This window comes from Oryctolagus cuniculus, chromosome 4, assembly GCF_964237555.1.
Source record: "Oryctolagus cuniculus chromosome 4, mOryCun1.1, whole genome shotgun sequence".
Taxonomy (NCBI): Eukaryota; Metazoa; Chordata; class Mammalia; order Lagomorpha; family Leporidae; genus Oryctolagus; species Oryctolagus cuniculus.
In genome coordinates this window covers 65,918,515-65,942,087 of record NC_091435.1, presented here as the reverse complement: position 1 = coordinate 65,942,087, position 23,573 = coordinate 65,918,515, and the positions used below count along the sequence as shown (strand labels likewise).

Genomic DNA, 23,573 nt, shown 5'->3' with positions numbered 1-23,573 from the left:
TCACTTATTAAATGTCAATAACACATTACACAGTACCAAATATTTAAAAAAGAATAAACAAATACAAATTTCTGTCACTTTGGTGTCAAAACTCAATCAGAAGCAAAATAATTCATAGTCTTTACTTACGCCGTGTATCATAATAATAAGGTAGATATGTTTTGTATTGAAGTACTATTCTGTTTAACTATTACCAAATCATTCTATGTATGTTTTAAAACATAAATAAGAAGCAAAAAGCTGTCACATTATAAATTATAAATGTTTGAAATTGTTATTCATGTAAGAAAACTGAGGAAGACTCAAAATAGCCACAGTATTTCTGGAGACAAAACGTGTAACATACTAATTAAAATAATTAACTCTGGAGACAGACTAAGTGGTTCATATTCTCATCCATGCCACTCACTGTGTGGTCCTGGAGATGTCCCTTTCCTCTGTATGCCTCAATTTCTTCATCTGTGAACTGAGAAAAAAAAAGAAATTACCTTAGAAGATTATTTCAAGCATTAAATGAATCAATATTTACAAAGGACCTAGGATAAAACCTGTAACAAAATAATCTATATGCCATGGCTGAGAAAGAACTTCTTTTTTTTTTTATTTATTTTTTGACAGGCAGAGTGGACAGTGAGAGAGAGAGAGACAGAGAGAAAGGTCTTCCTTTGCCATTGGTTCACCCTCCAATGGCCGCCAAGGCCTGCGCACTGTGGCCAGCGCACCATGCAGACCGATGGCAGGAGCCAGGTACTTATCCTGGTCTCCCATGGGGTGCAGGGCCCAAGGACTTGGGCTATCCTACACTGCACTCCCTGGCCACAGCAGAGAGCTGGCCTGGAAGAGGGGCAACAGGGACAGAATCCAGCGCCCTGACCGGGACTAGAACCCGGTGTGCCGGTGCCGCAAGGTGGAGGATTAGCCTAGTGAGCTGCGGCGCCGGCCTGAGAAAGGACTTCTAAGATCAATCCCATTCACAATAGCTCCAAAAACATAAAATACCTTGGAATAAACTTAACCAAGGTTGTCAAAGATCTGTACAATGAGAATTACAAAACATTAAAGAAGGGAATAGAAAAAGATATAAAAAACTGGGAAAATTTTCCATGTTCATTGATTGAAAAGAATCAACATCATAAAAATGTCCATTCTTCCAAAAACAATTTACAGATTCAATGTGATGATAATCAAAATACCAAAGACATTCATCTCATATCTAGAAAAATGATATTGAAATGTGGAGGCACAGGAGACTTTGAATAGCAAAAGCAATTTGTACAACAAAAGCAAAGCTGGAGACATCACAATATCAGATATCAAGACATACTGTACTTTGGAAATCTGTATTCATTAAATAAAAGTTAAAACAATAAATATATCAATTTTTTCAATATATTATAATAAAATATGATACTAGGGAAAAAAAGACATACTACAGGGCAGTTATAATCAAAACAGCCTGGTACTGATACAAAAAGAGTTGGATAGACCAATGGAACACAATAGAAACACCAAAAATCAACCTAAATATCTACAGCCAACATATATTTGATCAAGGACCTAAAACCAATCCCTGGAGCAAAGACAGTCTATTCAACAAACAGTGTTGGGAAAACTGGATTTCCACATGCAGAAGTATGAAACAAGAGCCCTACCTTACACCTTACAAAAAAATCCACTCAACATGGAATAAAAATTTAAATGTATAGTGCAATACCATCAAATTATTTGAGAACACTGGAGAAACCCTGCAAGATATAGGCAAAGGCAAACCTTCTTGAAAGAGACCCCAGAGGCAAAGGCAGTCAAAGCTAAAATTAACCTGGATTCAATCAAATTGAATTTGATTTAACTTAAATCAAATTGAAAAGTTTCTGTTTGGCAAAAGAAACAGTGAGGAAACAGAAGAGGCAACCAACAGAATGGGAGAAACTATTGCAAATTATGGACCTGATAAAGGATTAATAACCAGAATCTACAAAGAGATCAAGAAACTCCACAACAACAAAACATACAACTCACTTAAGAGATGGGCCAAGGACTTAAACAGACATTTCTCAAAAGAGGAAATCCAAATGGCCAATAGACACATGAAAAAATGGTCAGGATCACTAGCCATCAGGGAAATGAAAATCAAAACCACAATGAGGTTTCACCTCACCCCAGTTAGAATAACTTTCATAAAACATCAACAAACAACAAATGCTGAGGACAATGTGGGAAAAAAGGTTCCCTAATTCACTGTTGGTGGGAACATAAACTGGTAAAGCCACTATGGAAGATATTTTGGAGATACCTCAGAAATATGAATATAGCCTACCACACAACCCAGCCATCCCAATCCTTGGAATTTACCCAAGGGAAATGAATTCAGCAAATAAAACAGCAATCTGCATCTCCATGTTTATTGTAGATTGATTCAAAATAGCTAAGTCATGGAATCAACCTAAATGCCCATCATGGAAGACTGGATAAACAAATTATGGGATATATACTATATGGAATACTACACAGTAGTAAAAAAAAAAACGAAATCTGGTCATTTGCAACAAAATGGAGAAATCTGGAAAACACCATGCTGTGTGAAATAAGCTAGCGCCAAAGGGACAAATATCATACGTTCTCCTTGAGTGGTAACAACTAACTGAGGACCTAACAGGAAAGCTGTAGAAATGAAATGGACACTATGAGAAGCAATGACTTCATCAGCCCTGTCCTGACTGTTGAGAAACAGCTTATTATTTTATTTTATTACTATTTTCTTTTTCTACTTAATACTGTTAGTTGAACTCTTAACATAGAATTATTCATAGGTGTTTGAATCCAATTGAAAATTGATCCCAGTAAAAAATAAGAGTGGGAATAAGAGAGGGATGAGGGTTCCACATGGACTTCCCCTAAGAGTAAAGCTAAAATCTTGCCATGGGATACCAAATCCCATTAAGCTGGGTTGTAATAATTGCATCTTACTAGTTAAAGTGATCATTTTAAGTATGTAACTGATCATATGGATAGGAATAATTGTCAAAGGGGTCACATAAATAAGTCCAAGTGCCTGCTAATAACAATAGATAGAATTAAAAAAAGGAAAGAATGATCCAACATGGGAAACAGGCCACAAAGCAGACTCATAGAATGACAAATGCCCTAAACAGCTCTCTGGCCTCAGATTCAGCCCTTAAGGCATTCGGATCTGGCTAAAAAGCCCATGAGAACATTTTAGGCATGGAAAGTCACGACACTGAGGCAAACGTGACCTATATGAAGGAACTCTGAGAGATCCCAGTGGGGCCATCAAAGAAGGAGGTACCTTTCTCTGAAGGCAGGAGAGAAATTCCACTTTGCTTATGGCCCTGTCTAGATACTGATGGAGTTTGTGGAATCAAAAGGCTTCCACAGCCTTGGCAGCTCATGACAAGAGCCTCAGGTGATTGTTGACATCACAAATAAAAGTATCGATTGTTAAATCAACAAGAGTCACTGTGCACTTTCTTTCCATGAAGGACCTCAGTCTTTAATGAGTCGTACTATGAGAATTAAAGTTAAAACTTGCCTTCAAACAGCACTTTATGCTTTGTATGTCTGTGTGGGTGCGAACTGTTGAAATCTTTCCTTAGTAGAGTTAGTCTTCCATATATAAAGATAATTAAAAATAAATTTTAATGAAGAATGGGATGGGAGAGGGGGTAGGTGGTAGGATGGAAGTGGGGTGGGAGGATGGGTATGCGGGGAAGAACTACAATATTCTTAAAGCTATACCTATGAAACTTATATTTATTAAGTAAAAGCTTTCTAAAAAAGAAAAAAAAAGAAAGTAGAATTTTGATATAAAATATACTTTCTGCTGCTTTATGTGGCATTAATGTGTATCTAAAGCAAAAGCACTGTTTTGTTTATTAAAAATATAAAACAGGGGCCAGAACTGTGGTATAGTAGGTTAATCATCTGCCTGTGGGGCTGGCATCCCATATGGGTCACAGATCAATTCCTGGCTGTATCTCTTCCAATCCAGCTCTCTGCTGTGGCCTGGGAAAGCAGTAGAAGAGTGCCCAAGTCCTTGGGCTCTTGCATTCCCATGGGAAACCTGGGACAAGCTCCTGGCTCCTAGCTACATATTGGCCCAAATCTGGTTCTTGCAGTCATTTAGGGAGTGAATCAGCAGATAGAAGACCTTTCTCTGTGTCTCCCTCTCTCTGCCTGTAACTCTGTCTCTCAAGCAATAAATAAATCTTTAAAAAATAAAAATAGAACATAGATCAAAAGATGTTAATTAACATTGTTATGATTAGAAAAATACTATAGGCATATATACAGTGAGTCTATAAATTTAAATGATATAGAAAGTTAAATATAATATTGGCTATACATGAATATAAGTATTCTAAAAGATGTTGATAGCAAACAAACAAATGAAAAATTAACTTTACAAAAAAGAATACCAATAAAGAGCAAATGGGATTCCATTTCCAGGACTCACAAATAAAATTTAAAAAGTCTTCTGATGCAGCCAAGTTTGGTAGAGGACATGGGTCACCGATTGTTGACAAGAATATAAAATAATTCAGCCATTTTGAAAAATGCTTTTTAATAAAGTGGAACATTCCTGAATAATCATCATTCTAAGAGATATACATGAGAAAAATCTTTCACTAGTATCCTGGGAGACATAATGAGAATGCCAATTGTGGCACTGTTCTTAATAACAAAAAACTAGTGGCCGGTGCCATGGCTCACTTGGCTAATCCTCCGTCTACGGCGCCAGGACCCCGGGTTCTAGTCCTGGTCAGGTGCCAGATTCTGTCCCTGTTGCTCCTATTCCAGCCCAGCTCTCTGCTGTGGCCCAGGAAGGCAGTGGAGGATGGCCTAGGTGCTTCTGCCCTGCACCCGCATGGGAGACCAGGAGGAAGCGCCTGGCTCCTGGCTTCTGATCAGCGCAGCATGCCGGCCATAGTGGCCATTTTGGGAGTGGACCAATGGAAAAGGAAGACCTTTCTCTCTTTCTCTCTCTCTCTCTCTCATTGTCTAAGTCTGACTGTCAAAAAAAAAAAAAAAAAAAAAAACTAGCAATAAAAAAGCATCCATAAATAGTGGGATACATAAATGTTTTGTGGAATTTTCATAAAGTGAATATCAAGCAGCAATAAAATGATCTGTAATTAGATAAAATATCACCATTGGATCACATCATCGTAAAAGAGCAAGTCTTAGAAGACTACATAAGATATAACACCTGTTTTAAAAAGTTCAAAAACAGCAAAAGTCAAACAATATAATGCATGTGTATGCATATATGTGACATAAAGCTACTGAAAACAGATACCAGCAAACAAAATCCCATGCAATAGTCAGAATTTCTTCTTCCATTTACCAAACAGAAATACCCTTAAATTCTTAGGCCTTTTTTAATCTTTATTTTTAAAATAAGCATCAAATATTACTTTAATACAGATATTATCAGTATGAACATTTTGAATTTTTTAATTCTATGATTTGTGAAATATCACACTGATATCATTTTTATAAGCAGAAGAGTGGACTCTACAGAAAAGGCATCTATTTTTAATCAATTTTTATCATTGTATAAAATGATAGCATTTATGGCAATAAGGCCACACAGCTTAGAAGAAGATCTAAGGTTTAGAGTCAAATCCTATCACTCCAGTTCTTCTACTGTTAATGCTCAAACTGTAATTCAAAAGCCCAGGGTTCATGTAGATACTTTAATCTCAACGTTTAATGACAACTGTATGTTATTGTTTTTAGCACTTGAAATTAAAGCATTCTGTTGCCTCACTTCTTTCTTAATTATAGCCACCACTATGCAGGTTTTAAAACATATTTATGAATGGAAAATCATAGGCATAACACGGCTACTAGATGGAAAATTACATTGAGAAAATAATAAAATGTAGAGGCAACTGGCAGAATTTGAGAAATTATTTGCAAATTATGCATCTGATAGAGGATTAATATCCAGAATGTATAGGGACTCAAGAAACTCATCAACAACAAAACAAATAATATAGTAAGAAATGAACCGAGGACATGAATAGGCACTTTACAAAGGATGAAATACAAATGGCCAACAGACACATGAAAAAATGTTCAGAATCACTAGCCATCATGGAAGTTTAAGAAAAAACCGCAATGAGGTTTCACTTCATCCCAGTTAGAGTGGCTCTCATACAGAAATAATAATGAATTCTGGCAAGGATATGGGGGAAAATGTACCCTAACCCACTTTTGGGAATGTGTGCTAGGGCAGCCAATGTAGAAGACAGTATGGAAATTCCTCTGAAATCTGAAAACAGATCTACCTTTGACCCAGAAATCCTACTCCAAGGAATTTACTCAAATGAAATGAAATCGGCATATAAATAAGACATTTGTACCCCCATGTTTATTGCAGTTAAATTCACAATAGTGAAGATATGGAATTATCCCAGATGTCCACCATATGATGACTGGATAAAGGAAATGTGATTTTTTTTTATACATGATGGAATATTACTCAGCCATAAAAAGAGTGAAATACTACCTTTTGCAACAAAATGGATGTAACTGCAGACAATTATGATTAGTAAAATAAGCCAGACCAAGAAAAACACATATCTTTTAATTTCTCTCACTTGTGGTAGTTAATAAAAAAATTCTGAATGTGTTAGAGTAAAATTGACATCCTATGATTTGATTATTTTATAGCCCTTTTCTATATTCCCTTGGGACAGTGGTATTTCTATTATTTTAATTGTTGAAAACTCTATTTATTTGAGCATTAAGCCTATGATTACAAAAGAAAAATTGAAAATCTGTTATTGCAAAAATTAAAAAAAAAGGAAAGAGAAGGAAAGGAAGGAGAAAGAAGGGAAGTATCATGTTCGTAGTATTCTATGAAATGCACGAAATGTTCTCTTTATAGTAACAATAAAAATTTTAAAATGTGAAATTGCAGCAAATTTAGACTTGGCATCAAGCAATGCATATATTAACCATTCCTAATTACAACAAACATGATTTGTTATGGTTCTTAATCAATTTGTCTTTCTTTTCCTCAAGAAAGGTTTAATATTTCTTCCTCTGTATTTGATCTATAGGTATAAGTATTGAATAAACCTGATGGATTACTTAGCAAAAACAAGTTCTTGCAAAAGCACATGGCTTTCAACTTGCTGAACAAGCTCAAAAGTCTCAGGTTTAAATGTGTCATGAACCCTGATTTATCTTCTCAAAGACATTATTCATATAACTTAGAGATTTTCAGGCTATTCCTTCCCCTTTAAATTTTTTCAGAAAATATATGTGAAAGACAGAGAGGGTCAGGGCCATGGCTCAATAGGCTAATCCACTGCCTGCAGCACCAACACCCCTGGTTCTAGTGCCGGTCGGGGCGCCGGATTCTGTCCCGGTTGCTCCTCTTCCAGTCCAGCTCTCTGTTGTGGCACGGGAGAGCAGTGGAGGATGGCCCACATCCTTGGTCCCTGCACCCACATGGGAGACCAGGAGAAGCACCTGGCACCTAGGTTTTGGCTTCGGATCAGTGCGGTGCACTGGCCGCAGCGGCCATTGGGTGGTGAACCAACGGAAAAAGGAAGACCTTTCTCTCTGTCTCTCTCTCTCTCACTGTCCATTCTGCCTGTCAAAAATAAAATAAAATAAAAAAAAGAAATACAGAGAGAAAGAGTGAAGTTCCATCCACTGGTTCACTCCCCAAATGACAATAGCCAGGGTTGGGTCAGGCCGAATCCAAGAGCCAAGACTTCAAATCATGCCTTTTGCATTGGGAACAGGGACTCACGTCCTTGAGCAATCACCTGCTGCTTCTGAAGTCAAGCATGAGCAGAAGACTGGAATCAGAAGCAGACCTAGGACTCAAACATAGGCACCCTGATGTAGAATGAAAGCATCCTAAGTAGCGTCCTAACTGCTGATCCATATGCCTGCCCCTTATCCCCCCCTTACTACTACAAGTGATATTTTAAGATTATGGAAAATATTCTGCAAGTGAGATGGGATAAGGAACCTTGTATTGATCTTTGAGACTAATGACATCAGCAAACCAAACTGAGGAAGAGTGTCTTTGCATTAATATCTGTGGTTTTTGGGCAAATAAAAAATGTTATAATAATCATTAGGCATATATTTTATCATGATATTAAATAAAACATGTAACTAAGAAATGCAGTGTAAATTTATGCTGTCAGACACAAATCCTATACACACACCAAAATTAAATAATTCTCCATGGTCATTAGGAAAGTTAATAGCTCTGTCTGCTATCTTTTGATGATTGCAGACATTGAATTCTGACTAGTCTGCCATCTGAGATTTTAAAGGATGAAAAGAAAATCAATGAGAGATTTTGATTCTTATTTTAAAGATTAATTCATTAATTAATTTGAAAGACAGTGAGAGAGAGAGAGAGAGAGAGAGAGAGGTATCTTAGATCTTCCATCTGCTGGTTCATCGCCCAAATGCCCACAACATCCAGGCCTATTGCATGTCAAAACTAGAAGCCAGGAACTTCATTCAGGTCTCCTACATGGGTGGCAGGAACCCAAGTGCTTAAGCCATCATTTGCTGGGTGTACATTATTAAGAAGCTGGACCTGAGGCAGAGTAGCTAGGACTTGAACCAGACATTCCAATAAGGAGCACAGATGTCACAAGTGGAGACTTAACCCACTGGGTCACAATGCTCATCCCAATAATTGGAATCTTAAATTCTCTCATGTGAATCTGTGTCACCTTTTTAAAAATTTTAAGTAATTTATAAAAATTGTACATGGTTATTGGGTAGTAGGTGATTTTTCAATACATGTATACACTGTGTAATATCCAAATCAGGATAAACATAAGCATTGCCTCTAATATCTATCATGTCCTTATGGTAAAATCTTCAACATTCTTTCATCTAGCTTTTTTCTCAGAAATTTTTTTCTTCTTCTATCACATTTTCTATCCTTTTTTCCCCTAAATATACTAAAAACGTTTCATTTTAAATGATTTTCCCTACCACTTCCCTACAATTAAGCATTATGAATTCCGTGAGCCCAGAAAGTCATGAGTTTAAGTACCTATGATTGGATCTTTCATCAGTACGCGATTTTATCTTATGCCTACTTCATAAATAAAAAATGCTCATTTAGCGACAGTCCCTGGTGTCAGATTGTCTCTACTTAGATAGTAGTTGTGATACTTGTAAGCTGTGGAACTCTAGAAAACTTACTCTACTTTTCTAAGTAAAAATCTCTCAGTTGAGAAAGATTATTTTAATGCTTTTGAGGTCCCTGTATTTTTGTGAGAATTAAATGAGACAATATTTCTCAGCTTTTTCTTGTTACATATTAAGGGTAAAATAGAAAGATATGAATACTACTAATAAACACACAATTGTTTTGTAGTAAAGGTAGGATGGATAGTTTGTAAACTGGTTACATACATAGTCAAATCATTCTGCAAATTCTGGTTAACACACATGCATCTTGGGTAAAGATTGGCTATAATACTTTGTTCTAATCAGTCCTGTAGGTAAATTGAAAACTTCCTGTGCCTAAAAATATAAGAATTCTGCTAAAATTTTCAATGAAGAATTCCACAAGAGACTCCTTTCATCACTCTTATAGCTTCCTTTTACTATAATATTCCAGCAGTGACATGCAGTTGATGGTTTTATGTAAAAATATTCTTCTTTGAAAAATGTTATGTATAACATAACATGTTATGTTATGCATAGCTTAATTATTGAATTTTCCCTATTATAATTATTTTGGAAGGAAGGGGAAAAGAAAGTGAGTGGGAATGGCAAGAACAGGTCCAGAAACAGCTCACATTTTTTTCTGGAATCTGTTGTGAATGTTAAGAAATCTTCTGCTCAACATAGAATATTTATGTTTTTAAAATTAAATGCAAATATTTAGCAATTTTTGGATTTCTATTAAGACTTCCATTCATTCCAGAAATAAATGTGGACATTATTCATAATTTTTGAAGCTATTGTGAATTAAAATCTTATTAGATATTGATAACTCTTGCCTAATGAAATAGTAACAATATTTGTATCTCTTTAAAGGATGTTATTTGTTGTGCTATATTACAAATAATAATTAATCATTTCAAGTAAGCTAAATGTGTATAATTTAAGCAAACTTGGCAGTGGCCAAGAGCCCCACTTAGAGACAGAAATAGAACACGCAATTAATATTCAGAAAAAAAAATCTGTCATTCATAATAGACTATCGAGAAAGAAAAGGTGACACACAATTCTGCTATAGTTTACACAAAGCTAGCTAACTGTATTTTGTGAGATGCCTTCTAAAATCTTTGGATTTTGTTTTTTAAATATAGAGTTTCTCTAAAAATCCACCCATATTTCTGTCCCAAAAACATTGCTTCTGCTGTGGAACATAGCATTTGAAAAATAAAGTATTATCTCCACCCAAGAAAGTACTCAAATGTATTTCATTAAAATGCCATTTCCTGCTAGAGAGAAGACTTCTTTATCAATAAAAAAATACAAACATAGTAGAGTACAACAATAAAAGATACTTAGGAAAATTTCATTTCAATTTGCCTTTTTTTCAATGGAAAAAATGAGACTCAAAATTTTTTACCACTTTGATTGCCAAGTTAATTTGGTATCTGCCAGATCATATCACTGTAAATTTGCTATCTTTCTATTTATATCAAATACAAACCAGTATTATGGATAATATGCTTTGAGACTACACAACTATTTTGTTTCTTGTCAAAGTTTATACCATAATTTTGATATATATTTATTGATATTATATACAACAATCATTACTATGTATCACCAGTGGAAACTACTTAAATACTATGTGACAAGATGAAATTTAGAACATTAACTTTAATATAATTATATTTTATCATTTAATTCATAAAAATGCTTTGAGATAAATTCAATGTCATAACGATTTTCAAATGAGAGATTTTACTTAAGGAGGTAGCTGCACAGTTTACATGAATTGGAATTGATGTGTGAGTGGAGACTATTTGACTCTAAAGTCTGCCCTTCTAATTAACATAATCTTTAGATACCAAAAAGGAAGTCACATCATTTTTGTATGTTTTATTGTTTTGTTGACCAGAATATTCATACATCACTTTTATTTAGGAGAAAACATGAAACAAAACTAAATTGAGGGTCACTGTATAAATAACTGATGAGTACTCTTCAAAAGTGTCACAGTCATGAAAGAAAAGCAAAGAGCTCAGGTCACACATGGGAGGAGGGTAAAGGAAATAACAGGTGACTTTTGAAGTTCAAGAGAGAATTCTTGATCAGAAAATATACAACGAAAAGTAAAAAGGCAAAATAAAAGACACTGTGAAAAAGAAGACAGTTGAATAAAACCTGTGGTGTGGCCAATAATATTTTATTCATGCTGATTTTCCAGCTTCTACATTCATGAATGGTTAAATATGAGACTAATATTAAAAAAAAAACTGAGTAAATGACATATAGGAATTTTCTTTATTACTCCACAACTTTTCTATCAGTGAAATTAGAAATAAAAAATTAAAAATCAGTTTAGTAAATTGTCTCACTTTCATAACTTGATTATTACAAATGTTTTATTTATTAATTTATGCATTCATTTTCAATTGATTCATAGTTTTTATATATTTATTTGAAAGATAGTACACCAGAGAGAAAAAAAAAAAAAACAGGGAAATATTCCATCAACTGGTTCATAACCCAAATGCCTGAGGAAGCCAGAACCAGACCAGGCCAGAGTCAGTAGACTAAAACTCCCTGGGTCACCTACATGGGTGGCAGGGACCCAGGCATTTCAGCCTTCCCCTGCCACTTCCCAGTATGTGCATTAGCAGGAAGCCAGATTGGAAACATTAGAGGAAATCAATTCCAAGCACTTTGATGTAAGATGTCGGCATCCTAAGTGGCAGCTTAACCCACTGCTTCACAATTTTTACACACTGATTTGAGAAATAGAGATTCAGACAGCCTCCCACCCCCTTCCACACCTCTACAGAGTTTTCATCCACTAGATCACTCTCCATGTTCACAAGGGTCAGAGCTAATCCAGAGCCCAAGCCGGGAGCCAAGAACGTAACCCAAGTCTCCCTTGTGTGTAACAGAAACCTAATTACTTGGGCTCTCACCATCATATAAAATGGTCTTTTTTAGCAGGAAGCTGGAATCAAGAATCAAAACTGGGTGCAGAACTCACTTATTCCAAAGAGGAATGCAGGCTTCTGAAATACTACGTTGAACATGTACTCCAATAAAAATGTTTTGAGTGGATCCAACATCCCTATTTTCTTTCCTGGGTGTAATACTACATCTTGACCGAAATGGACATTTTCTTTTTTTTTTCTTTTTTTATTTATTTTATTTTTTTGACAGGCAGAGTGGACAGGGAGAGAGAGAGACAGAGAGAAAGGTCTTCCTTTTTCCATAGGTTCACCCCACAGTGGCCAATGCGTCCAGCGCGCTGCGGCTGCGCAGCACGATGATCTGAAGCCAGGAGCCAGGTGCTTCTCCTGGTCTCCCATGCGGGTGCAGGGCCCAAGGACTTGAGCCATCCTCCAGTGTACTCCTGGGCCACAGCAGAGAGCTGGACTGGAAAAGGTGCAACCGGGACAGAACCGGCGCCCCAACCGAGACTAGAACCTGTTGTGCCGGTGCCACAGGTGGAAGATTAGCCTATTGAGCTGTGGCGCCGGCCTAAAATGGACATTTTCTAGCTTAGTAAACCAAGGAAATAATTTGCTGGTATTTAATATTATTTTAAAACATTGGTAACCTCCTTAAATAGAAGTCTTGATGTTAATACAGAAAAAATACATGTGGATCCTAAGCAGAAATCCCCAGCAAGTAACTTACTAAAGTTAATCAGCCAATTCTGATTGTTCTTTAAAAATATTACCAGGTGTAGCAGGTATTTAACCTAGCAGTTAAGATGCTGGTTAAGGTGCCCTTGTCTCATATTAAAGAACCTGGGCTTGACACCTGCCCTTGACTCCTGACTACATCTTTCTGCTAAGACATACTTTAGGAGGCAATGTTTTTGCTTCAAGTGATTATGCTCCTGCCACACCTCTAGCAGACCAGGTATGTACTCCTGAATTCTGGTCTTGTGTCCTTCCAAATGCTGGCTGTTGCAGACATTGAGGGAGTGAACTGCCAGACAACAGTGTGCTCTCTTGTCTCTCTGGTTCTCTCTCTTTTTCTTTCTCTCTCAAATAAATTAAAAATAAAAGACGTATTAGAATGCAGAACAGTCTAATTAGCAACCAAAGTCACATATAAATTTATGTTAGATATTTCCAGTAAGAAATAATCACTGACCATATTCTAACAACATAATAGGAAACATTTGGTGTTAAAATTTTATTTCAAATAGTCACAGTTAATCTATTGTGATTTATCAAGCCTAACTTGCGACAGTTAGAGGGGAGAAAGTGTGGGGAAATGTACAATTCCATCCAATCTATTTATAAATCCATGGATTAAGATGAAAGTACACATGGAAAGAAAGGCTCTCTGAAAGAAAAGTCTACATGAGACATAGCCTGAGGCTCAGAAACTTCTACATAGAGGATCTTATGTCAGCCAGAAAATAAAATATTTCCTAAGTAAGAGGTAGACAAATTAATAACAGAACACAAAAGACTACTGGGACATGAATTTGGGCTAAAGTCTATCCACAAATAATCTGGTCTATAAATATTTTTGAAACCTATTATGAGACATTTTTTCTCAATATTATCACATCCACCCCAGCAATAATGGGCAATTAATTACTTAATTCTACTAATACCCCAAAATGAAATATTTTTGATATTATCATTATTTTATGTAATAGGGAAATTTGATGAATAAATAATTTCTATGTAGGAATACCTTAATTTCTTGAAAGGCGAGTCATTTTTTAAAATCATTATTCTAAATGGAAAGATTTTTTTGGTTTATTGAAGGGGAAATCAAAAAATAAGATGTAACCATTACTTTTGAGCTTTCAGAAATATTGTTTACCAGGAAAGAGAAAATTACAATACTCTTCAGGACAACAGATTGGAAGGTTGAGTTTCCTTATATATTTCTTCTTATCAAATAAGGATATAATAAGTGGGATATAGAGTTCAGGATTCTCTACTCAAAATTCTTGTCTTTGTTCTGAGATATATATTACACATAAAATGGCTAAGCAGAAACCACTAGCAAGCTGTTGGAACTGGGCCAATCCGAAGCCGGGAGCCAGGAGCTTTTTCTAGGTTGCCCACACAGATGCAGTGGCTCAGGTACTTGGGATATCTACTGCTTTCCCAGGCCATAGCAGAGAGCTGGATCAGAAGTGGAGCAGCTGGGACTCGAACCAGTGCCCATATGGGATCTTGACACTGCAGGTGGTGGCTTTATCCACTATCCCACAGCAACAGCCCCAAGAGGATTGTTTTTAAATTTTTATTTATTGATTTGAATTTCAGAGTTAGATAGAGAACGGGTGGCAGGGTATCTTCCTGAATTATGCCAAAGCTAGGAGCCAGGAGCTTCTTCTGGTCTCCCAAGTGGGTGGCACAGGCCCAAACTCATAGGCCATTGGCTACGGCATTTCCTAGGCCAAAAGGAGAGAACTGGACAAGAAGTGGAGCAGCTGGAATACAAACCAGCATCTACATGGGATGCTGGCATCGCAGGCAACATTTTTATCCATAATGCTGGCCCCCAGTAGAAAGGCTGTTTTAACAAAGAGGCTTATTTCACTCAGGATCTACTCTGTTGTCATGTTTTTCTCTCTAAGGAGGAAGCTGATCATGTCAGAGTAAGGCAGAACAAAACAGAAATTTCTTGCCCAATCATTTTTTCAACAGATTAAATCTCTACTCAGAAAAATGCCGAATCACAGCCTAAGTGAGTGCATATGCTGGAGTAGAATAAATACGTCCCCGAATCCCAGAAATGTATATCTTTCTATTAAGTTCCACAAATGACAGTTACCGGTTCTGGACAGAGAAGCTTATTTTCTAACTTCACAAAAACAGCACGTCCAGAATTTCCTAGTGTTAAATGCTAGGCAAGCTCATCAGTGGTCCGTTTTTCTCTACTCTTAGAGTCATGCTCATGCGCTCCTATGCTGTCACAGGATATAAGAAAGATCCCTCTGCCACCGCACTCTCAATGAGCACACGCTCCTCCTGGACACAGGGTGTGACCACAGGAACTGATTGAGGATAATAGATAACCTATTAACAAGAAAAACAGTGAGTTCTCCTGGACATGCAGCAGCTTTCCCAGACTTGCTTATCTTGCAAACCAAGTCACAAGGTGCCCCACCAATGTCTCAACAATCATGTTCTAAAGATTATCAAGTAAAGTTACAAGCAACCTTGGAGTTCTATGAGCAGGCACACGTGCTGAACAAATGTCTGCTATAATTCTTGTCAATAAAAAAAGCAGGCTGGGAAGTTTCTGATCACTCCAGCTGCATTCTTCAGGGGAAGAGTTCCTGTATCCTGTTTCTCCTTTGGCTTGCAACACTCTCCAACACCTCATCAAAACACCTTTGGTGGGATAGCAGAAGGACAGCATGCACCAACTTGGGAGAGAAACATGTTACACTTCTGCAGGAGCCAGCAGCTATTCAGTGAGGACTAAGATCAGCTCAGTTCGCTTAACACATTAGTGGGCTTTCTGTGTCTCTAATCCAGACCTAAATTCTGTGTGCAAATGAAAATCCAAGGAGCAGATCTACAGGAAATCACTCAAATCATTCACAACGTCAGTTGTTCCAAAGAATTTATTTTCTGGATACAAACTAAGTTTTGGTCATTTTTCTTGTATTGGAAATGTGCTCTCACTGTAACAATGGGTTGACCTTAGATTCATTTTGCATTATCTTATTATTATTAGAAATATTTGCATACAAAGCAAGGAGAACATGACAGAAAGCTTTTTTTTTTTTTAGAAAATATTCAATACAACATTGTTCTCAAACAGGCAAGCATTAACTCCCCCCATTTCTCCCTCACCCCCATGTTTATTACCTAGCTCTAATTTTGTATGGGTCTGACTGGAACTACTTCATCTCAGTATCAGCAATTTTTTTAAAGATTTATTTATTTATTTGAAAGGCTGAGTTGGCAGGAGAGCGAGAGAGAGAGAGAGAGAGAGAGGAAAAGAGAGAATGAGAGAGAGAGAAAGAGAGAGAGAGAATGTCTTCCATCTGTTGGTTCACTCTCCAATTGGCCACAATGGCCAGAGCTGTACTGATCCAAAGCCAGGAGCCAGGAGCTTCTTCCAGGTTTCCTATACAGGTACAGGGGCCCAAGGCCTTGAGCCATCTTCTACTGCTTTTCAAGGCCATAGCAGAGAGCTAGATAGAAAGTGGATCAGTCGGGACTCGAACTGGCGCCCTTATGGAATGCTGGCACTGCAGGTGGCATCCTTACCTGCTAAGCCACAGTACAGGCCCCTCAGCAGCTTTCATGTATGCGTATATATGCGTTCACATATGGACATCTGTATTGACCCATGTTGATAATTTAGGAATATAACAGCATTACAACTTAAAAAATTATGACTCCAATTATATGTATACAAATATTATTTTAAATCTCATAAAAGTAAAAATTTTTCAGGGATTTCCTTCTGTCAGAAACATCTCTATTTACAGATTACATTTTTCTTTTCTGTATAAATTATGGACACAGAGTAAATTACATCCTTTATTTTATGCCATCATTTAGTTAATGGAATATTAAACAAAAGAAAATGCAGACTAAGTAAACACGGTCTGTATTCTTTTAAGGCAATAATCATGTCTCAAAGTATGAATTAAATACAAGAAATAAGGCAGTAAATAAAGCTGGATTCTGAATAAATTATTTAGAATAAAGATGCTGAAGTATAATTCTTACTTCATTAGATCATGGTAATGAAATTTCTTTTCCATTAAGTCCTCATCTAGTGTAATTCTTATGAATTCCTGGGTCTCTTTCCCTAATATGGTCCTAATTTTTGGTGTCCTTGATTACCATTATTTTTCACCTCTTCCATGTGAATTCATAAGGTGGTATTTCAAGGTATAATTACTACTGACTCTGCTACTGCTCTCAACTAAAATTAAACAAGGCCTCGGTGCTGGGACTAGACACTTTCTTCTCTCTTTGTATGAATCCAACTCTTGATTCTTCTGAGGAGGGAGAGGACTTTTCTGCTCAGTAGGTTCACCTTACTTTTAGTCTCCCAAATGAATGACAATAGTGCAGTCTTTTGAGCCTTCTGTTAAGAAATTTGAAGATTTGAGACACTAAGCAAAAGCATTCAGTCAACAAATATATATACAATGTCCCAAAATATCTATAATTTTATTTAGGTCACTTTTGGAATATGTACGTCAACAAGAACAGAGTTTCTGCTCTAAAGGAGAAAAGCAACGAACATTTAAAGTGACAGATGAAATGCTGGCAGTTGGTAACAAAAATTAGAGGAAAATATATAAAAGGAGTTATGACGGATAGAAAGTAGAAGTGGGAGATTATATAGGTTGGATTGATGATTGAAAGTAGCCTGAGGAGGTGGTGAGGTTTGAAGTGAGACCTTAAGAGTGAGCATTGGTGCCGGCGCCATGGTGCAGTAGGTTAATCCTCCGTCTGTGCACTGGCATCCCATATGGGCACCGGTTCTAGTCCTGGCCACTCCTCTTCCAATCCAGCTCTCTGCTAATGGCCTGGGGACGCAGTAGAAGATGCCCAAGCCCTTGGGTCCCTGCACCCGCGTGGGAGCCGTTGTGGCATCTCTGGGGAGTGAACCAGTAGAAGGAAGACCTTTCTCTCTGTCTCTCCTTCTCACTGTCTGTAACTGTACTTCTCAAATAAATAAAAATAAAAATCTTTAAAAAAAAAGAGTGAGTATAGTCAAGCTAGTCAAAATATTTAAAGTAGAGTGAGTCTAGTGTATTTGAGGTACAAGAACCAGAGTAGTGGGAATGGAACATATAGAATTAGAGAAAAGGAATAAATATGAGATTTAAAATATAGGCACAATCATACATAATTAAAATATAGGCCTATCATACATAATTTTAAAGACAATAGAAAACTTTAATTAAAAAGCACCAGGATTCGCCAAAAGGTTTAAAGGAGAAAGGGTGTACTTTAGGGGCCAGCTTTGTGGTGCAATAGATTAAGCCACCTGCAATGCCAACATCTTATGTAAGTGGTGGTTCAAGTACTAGCTGCTCCATTTCTGATCAATCTCCTTGCTGAGGGACTTGGGAAGATCTAGGTACTTGGGCCCCTTCCTCCTATCTGGGAGACAAAGATGGAATTTCAGACTCCAGGCTTCAGTCTGATCTAGCCTTGGCCATTGTGGCCATTTGGGGAGTGAACCAGTGAAAGGAAGATTTCTGTCTGTCTTTAGACCTTGGCTGCTGCAAGCATTTGGAAAGTGAACCAACAGATGAAAAATGTCTCTCTGCCTTTGAAATAAAAATAAACAAATAAATAAATAAAATCATTAATGAGATAGCTAAACCTATGAAGTTTCCTTGTAGCTGGGTTTGAGGATATCTGCTTGATGTCTTCATAGCATAACTGTCCAGTCAATATTACTCCCTCAGAAAGAGTTCCTACCTGTTGCCTCTAACCTCTGAGAGACTGGAAATGACTTTATCTTCTCTATTTATTATTTCCCACATCTTAGCATCCTTTCTCCTAGTACGTACAACTATCTGTGGTAACTTGAAAAGTATATTGGTTGAGACATTTTTTAAGATGTTTATTTTACAAGATATTCCAGAAAAGTTGCTTTAAAATATATGACAAATATTTCAGAAACTTAACATTGCAGTGTATTTTTGGTTCCGTTGATAACATCCAGAAAAAAGATGCTATACATCTCTCTCTCTCATATTGAGTTCTTCATCTTTACTGATGCATTGGTTTCAGATTAAAGGAATAGCTGTGTGCTTAAGGCCAGTGGTCTCTGAATAAGTTCTAAGTTGCAGAGAAGGGTGAGAAAAATATTGTGAAAAAGTGATGTGAGATTAGGTGAATTTTGGCTTTCTGAGGCACCAGAAAGTGGGAGATTACTGACGCCATAAATAAGAGTGTCAAATTGTTAAGTCAACAACAGGAGTCACTGTGTACTTACTCCTCATGTGGGATCTCTGTCCTTAATGTGTTAGCCAATGTGAATTAATGCTATAACTAGTACTGAAACAGTATTTTACATTTTATGTTCTGTGTGGGTGCAAACTGATGAAATCTTTACTTATTATATACTAAATTGATCTTCTGTATATAAAAAGAATTGAAAATGAATCTTGTTGTGAATGGAATGGGAGAGGGATCGGGAGATGGGAGGGGTTGCGAGTGGGAGGGAAGTTTTGGGGGGAAAGCCATTGTAATCCATAAATTGTACTTTGGAAATTTATATTTACTAAATAAAAGTTAAAAAAAAAGTAAAAAAGGGATGTAATGAAAAAATAAATAAATAAAAATAATCAAAGAGAGTGTCAGAATCCTTTCCTCTATGTACAGTTTGATTTGACTGTCTTTACTTCTAAGCTTTCATTTACCAGTCATAATTTCTTCTATTTTTGCACATTTGATATTAAGGATTTTCTTAATTACTTGTATTACTTCTAAAGTTAAGCCCATATAAACAAATATATGACATATCATTAATTAGTGATAATTTCCTACAAATGATGATTAAGTTCTTCCTGATTATGACATAAATAAATCACATGTGACATTGTCAACAATCAGAATCGATGACTTTATATATATACATAAATGCCTATGTATGTGTACACTACTCTATAATTACAGTACTGGAGCACTTTCTCATTCTCTTAAAATTTGGTTGATTGCTTTTTGTTTAGTGTTTTTAGAGGGAATATATGATCCTGGAAGATTTTTTCTTATAAAGAAGAGGCTAATTCATGCATTTCTTGCACAAAATGGACTTGGATCCTTTGATGAGTCACTCTTGATGCATGAATCTGATAAGAATTTCATTCAAGTTCCTGTAATCTGTTTCTAGATCTACTAGAGTTTATAAGGTTGAGAACTGCATTTTCCAAGTTTATGATTGAAAAATGCAATAATCAGATTATTATTTAATAAATATCATTAATAATTTTTTCATGATCTGTATGAGACATGAGGATTTATATGGGGACTCAGGTTTCTGTTAGAAGAATTACATCATAAGGGAAGAGTCAAAAAAATGAACATGACTCCTAAAAAAATCTTGATTTCTATTGTAGTGATAGTCATTCACATTTGTGGCCAGAGTGGATTTACATTTTAGATCAAACATGCCTCATAATTAGCAACTGATGGAAACCTAAGGGTAGATCACTCGCTGATGCCTGGCGGTTTGAATTATCAGTCAATTGGCAGAAGTCAAGTGGAGCAGCCAGGACATGAACCAGCCCCCAGAATGCTATGTTGGCATTATAGGTGGTGGCTTTACTAGCTATGCCACAACTCCAACCCCTCGTCTGCCCCTTTAACTTTCCAACTGCGTGTTAGTAAGATGTTGTCTCACCAAGAATTCATAGGAAAAGTATGTCAAAATCCTCTTTTGAAAGGAACATGGAGATGCATTTTTGAATCCTCTTTTCTGTATTTTTCCCAGGAGATGGAGACTCTGAAGCATTTCTGCACGCTTATTCAACCACTGCTTTTTTCTTCTGTTGTTTAGAAGGGCTAATCTCTCCCTATCCCTGCCACTGAAGAGTTGGTGAATTAAAAGCCAATTTATGAAAAAAAATTAGCATTATATTTGAGGTCCATGTCTTCTTCTCCACAGGGGAAGCTGGATATCAGAGAGATCTTTCTCAATGGATGATGCAATGTCCAGAGTTGGGGTTTCATTTTTCTGATCTGTGCAAGTTTTCTCAATTTTCTGGTAAATTGGAATCTAGTCTCGACTTTCTCTGAGAAGGAAGTGATCCATGAATATGTTTATTTAGTTCATTGGTGGGTGGAGGGTTATACCTTATTCTCGGCTATGTTGGCTCATATCCTCTACCAGAATTCTATCAAATAATTTGAAAATTACATTTTTCTTCACTCCTTATATTAAATCCTACCATAAAATGGGAACCTAACAGGCTTAAAAGATCAACCAAAGACAGATACTGTATCAGAAAGCTGCCTATGGGGGAAAACATCAGAGTTCTCTGAAGAAAAAAGGAGGGAAAGAGAGAGAGAGAGAGAGAGAGAGAGAGAGAGAGAGAAGAAATGGAGACTTACAATCCTTAAAAGAATAAATCACCATTTATTTTGATTAAAACCAATCCTGGAGAATCAATGCAGAGATACTTAATATCCTTGGTTAATTTTGTCCCAGGGTATTTAAATATTTTTGTAACTATTGTGACTGGGACTGATTTTACAAGTTTTTTTCTCAGCCATGTATTGTTTCTGTGTACAAATGCTATTGATTTTTTGTGTGTTGATTATATATTATGAAGCTTTGGTTTTCCTATATATAGGATCATGTCATTTGAAATAAGAATAATTTGATTCCCTCATTTCCAAATTGCATCCCATTGGTTTCTTTTTCTTGCTGGATGGCTCTGGCAAATACATCCAAAACTATGCTGAATGGTAATGGTGATATTATGTATTCTTTTCTGGTTCTAGACCTTAGTGGAAATGCTTCTAGCTTTCTCCCATTCAACATGATGTTTGCTGTAGTTTGTCATATATTGTCTTGATTGTGTTATGTTCCTTCTATACCCAATATGCTTAAGATTTTCATCATGAAAGAATGTGTTTTATCAAATGCCTTCTCTACATCCATTGAGATAATAATGTGGTTTTTATTCTTTAATTTGTTAATGTGATGCTTTATATTTGATTTGCATATGCAAAAGTAATCAACACTCATTACCACCAATACCTTTCTTCTCTTAATTTCTCTAGCATAAAGATGCCATTCATACTTACCAAAGATCATCATATTCGTAAATCCAATAAGTATTGCTCCATAATAATCTTACTTAAATTTTCAGTAAATAACACTTTCCAATGTTGTACTCTTTTCTCACTTTGTAACACAAATTCATACTTTTTCCCATTATGCTTTCAGGTCCTAACTTCATTCCTTTTGCTTAAACTTCAGAATAATCCAGGACTTGGTCATTCAACCTTTTTATTAGTTTTTATTAGAACAGTCTACGTCATTTCATGACTAAATAGTTTTGATATTATTCAGATGCTGATTACTTCATGTATTTTAATGGTTCATTCATAGTCATTCCTTTTTAGTTCTAAAAATATCCCATTGTATAGATATCACTGTTTATCCATTCATCTAAAGAACATCTTGCTTACTTCCAAGTGTTGAAATAGTGAATAAAATAGCCATAAACACCTGTGTTCACATTCTTATTTGGATGAACATTTTCTGATTTCTAATATCAAAGGTTCAATCATTAAATCCTATGGTAAAAGTACGTTTCATATTGTTAAAATATGCAAATATGTTTAAAATAGTTGCACTAACTTGTATTCACACAAACAATGAATAAAGGCCACTTTTTTCTGCATCCTTGATGGCATTTGCTGTTTTCATTGTTCTGCATTTTGGCCAACTATTAGGATGATAGTGGTGTCTAGTATTGATTCAATTTGCATTTCCCTAATGAAAAAGATGAATGAAACAGCTTTGCATATACTTTTTTTGTCATCTATGTAGGCTCATATGACTGTTTGTATGTATTTGAGAGACTGAGAGACATATAGGCAGAGATAGGGAGTTGTCACTTACTAATTCACTCCCCAAATATCTGCAGCAATGAAGACGGGACTGGAGCAAAATCTGAGAACTAGAACTGAAATCATGGTTTCCCATGTAGAAGGAACATAATTCTTTAAGCCATCGCTGCCATCATCAGGATCTGCATTAGACGAAAGCTAGAGTCAAGAGCTAGATACATAAATTGAACCCAGATACTCTAATGTGGGACGTTAACTGCTAGGTTAAATGCCTGTCCTTTATGTATTCTTTGATGAGTACCTGTTTTGGTCTTTGATTTACATGAATTATAATCATGTAATGTTTATTTATTGTTGATACCTAAAAGCTCTTGGCATATTTTTGATGAATTCTTTATCAGAAAAATATATTGCAAGTATCTTTACCCACTGTATCTTTTATTAACTTTGCAATATACGTTGTAGAGCATAAATTTTTAATATTAAAGAAATTTAGCTTATCAATTCTTTTTTTGTAAATTATGCCTTTGTTCTTAAATCTAAAGAGTTATGTCGTCTAAGATTCTTCAGATTTTTCTCCTATGTTAAGTTATATAAATTTCATACCTTTGCATTTCATACATAGGTATATAAAATGTTTTGGGTAAAGTCTATATCAAAAGTCATCTTTTATATGTTGATGTCCATTGATTCAGTATATTTGTTTGAAATATTATCTTTGTTCCAGAAAAGTTTTGCTTCATTAATCCTTGTTCCTTTGACAAGGTCAGTTGACCTATTTATGAGGATCTATTTCGGGGCTCTGTAATTTGTTCTACTGATCTATCTGGCTATTTTATCACTCATGTCATG

The 23,573-nt window shown here is 36.0% G+C and overlaps 1 long non-coding RNA gene across 1 annotated transcript in view; it reads left to right on the top strand.

Annotated features, from left to right (window-relative positions):
* The window catches only part of LOC138849488 (uncharacterized), a 57,921-nt gene that overhangs the window by 6,260 nt on the left and 28,088 nt on the right, over window positions 1-23,573 (top strand). The window lies entirely within an intron of this gene.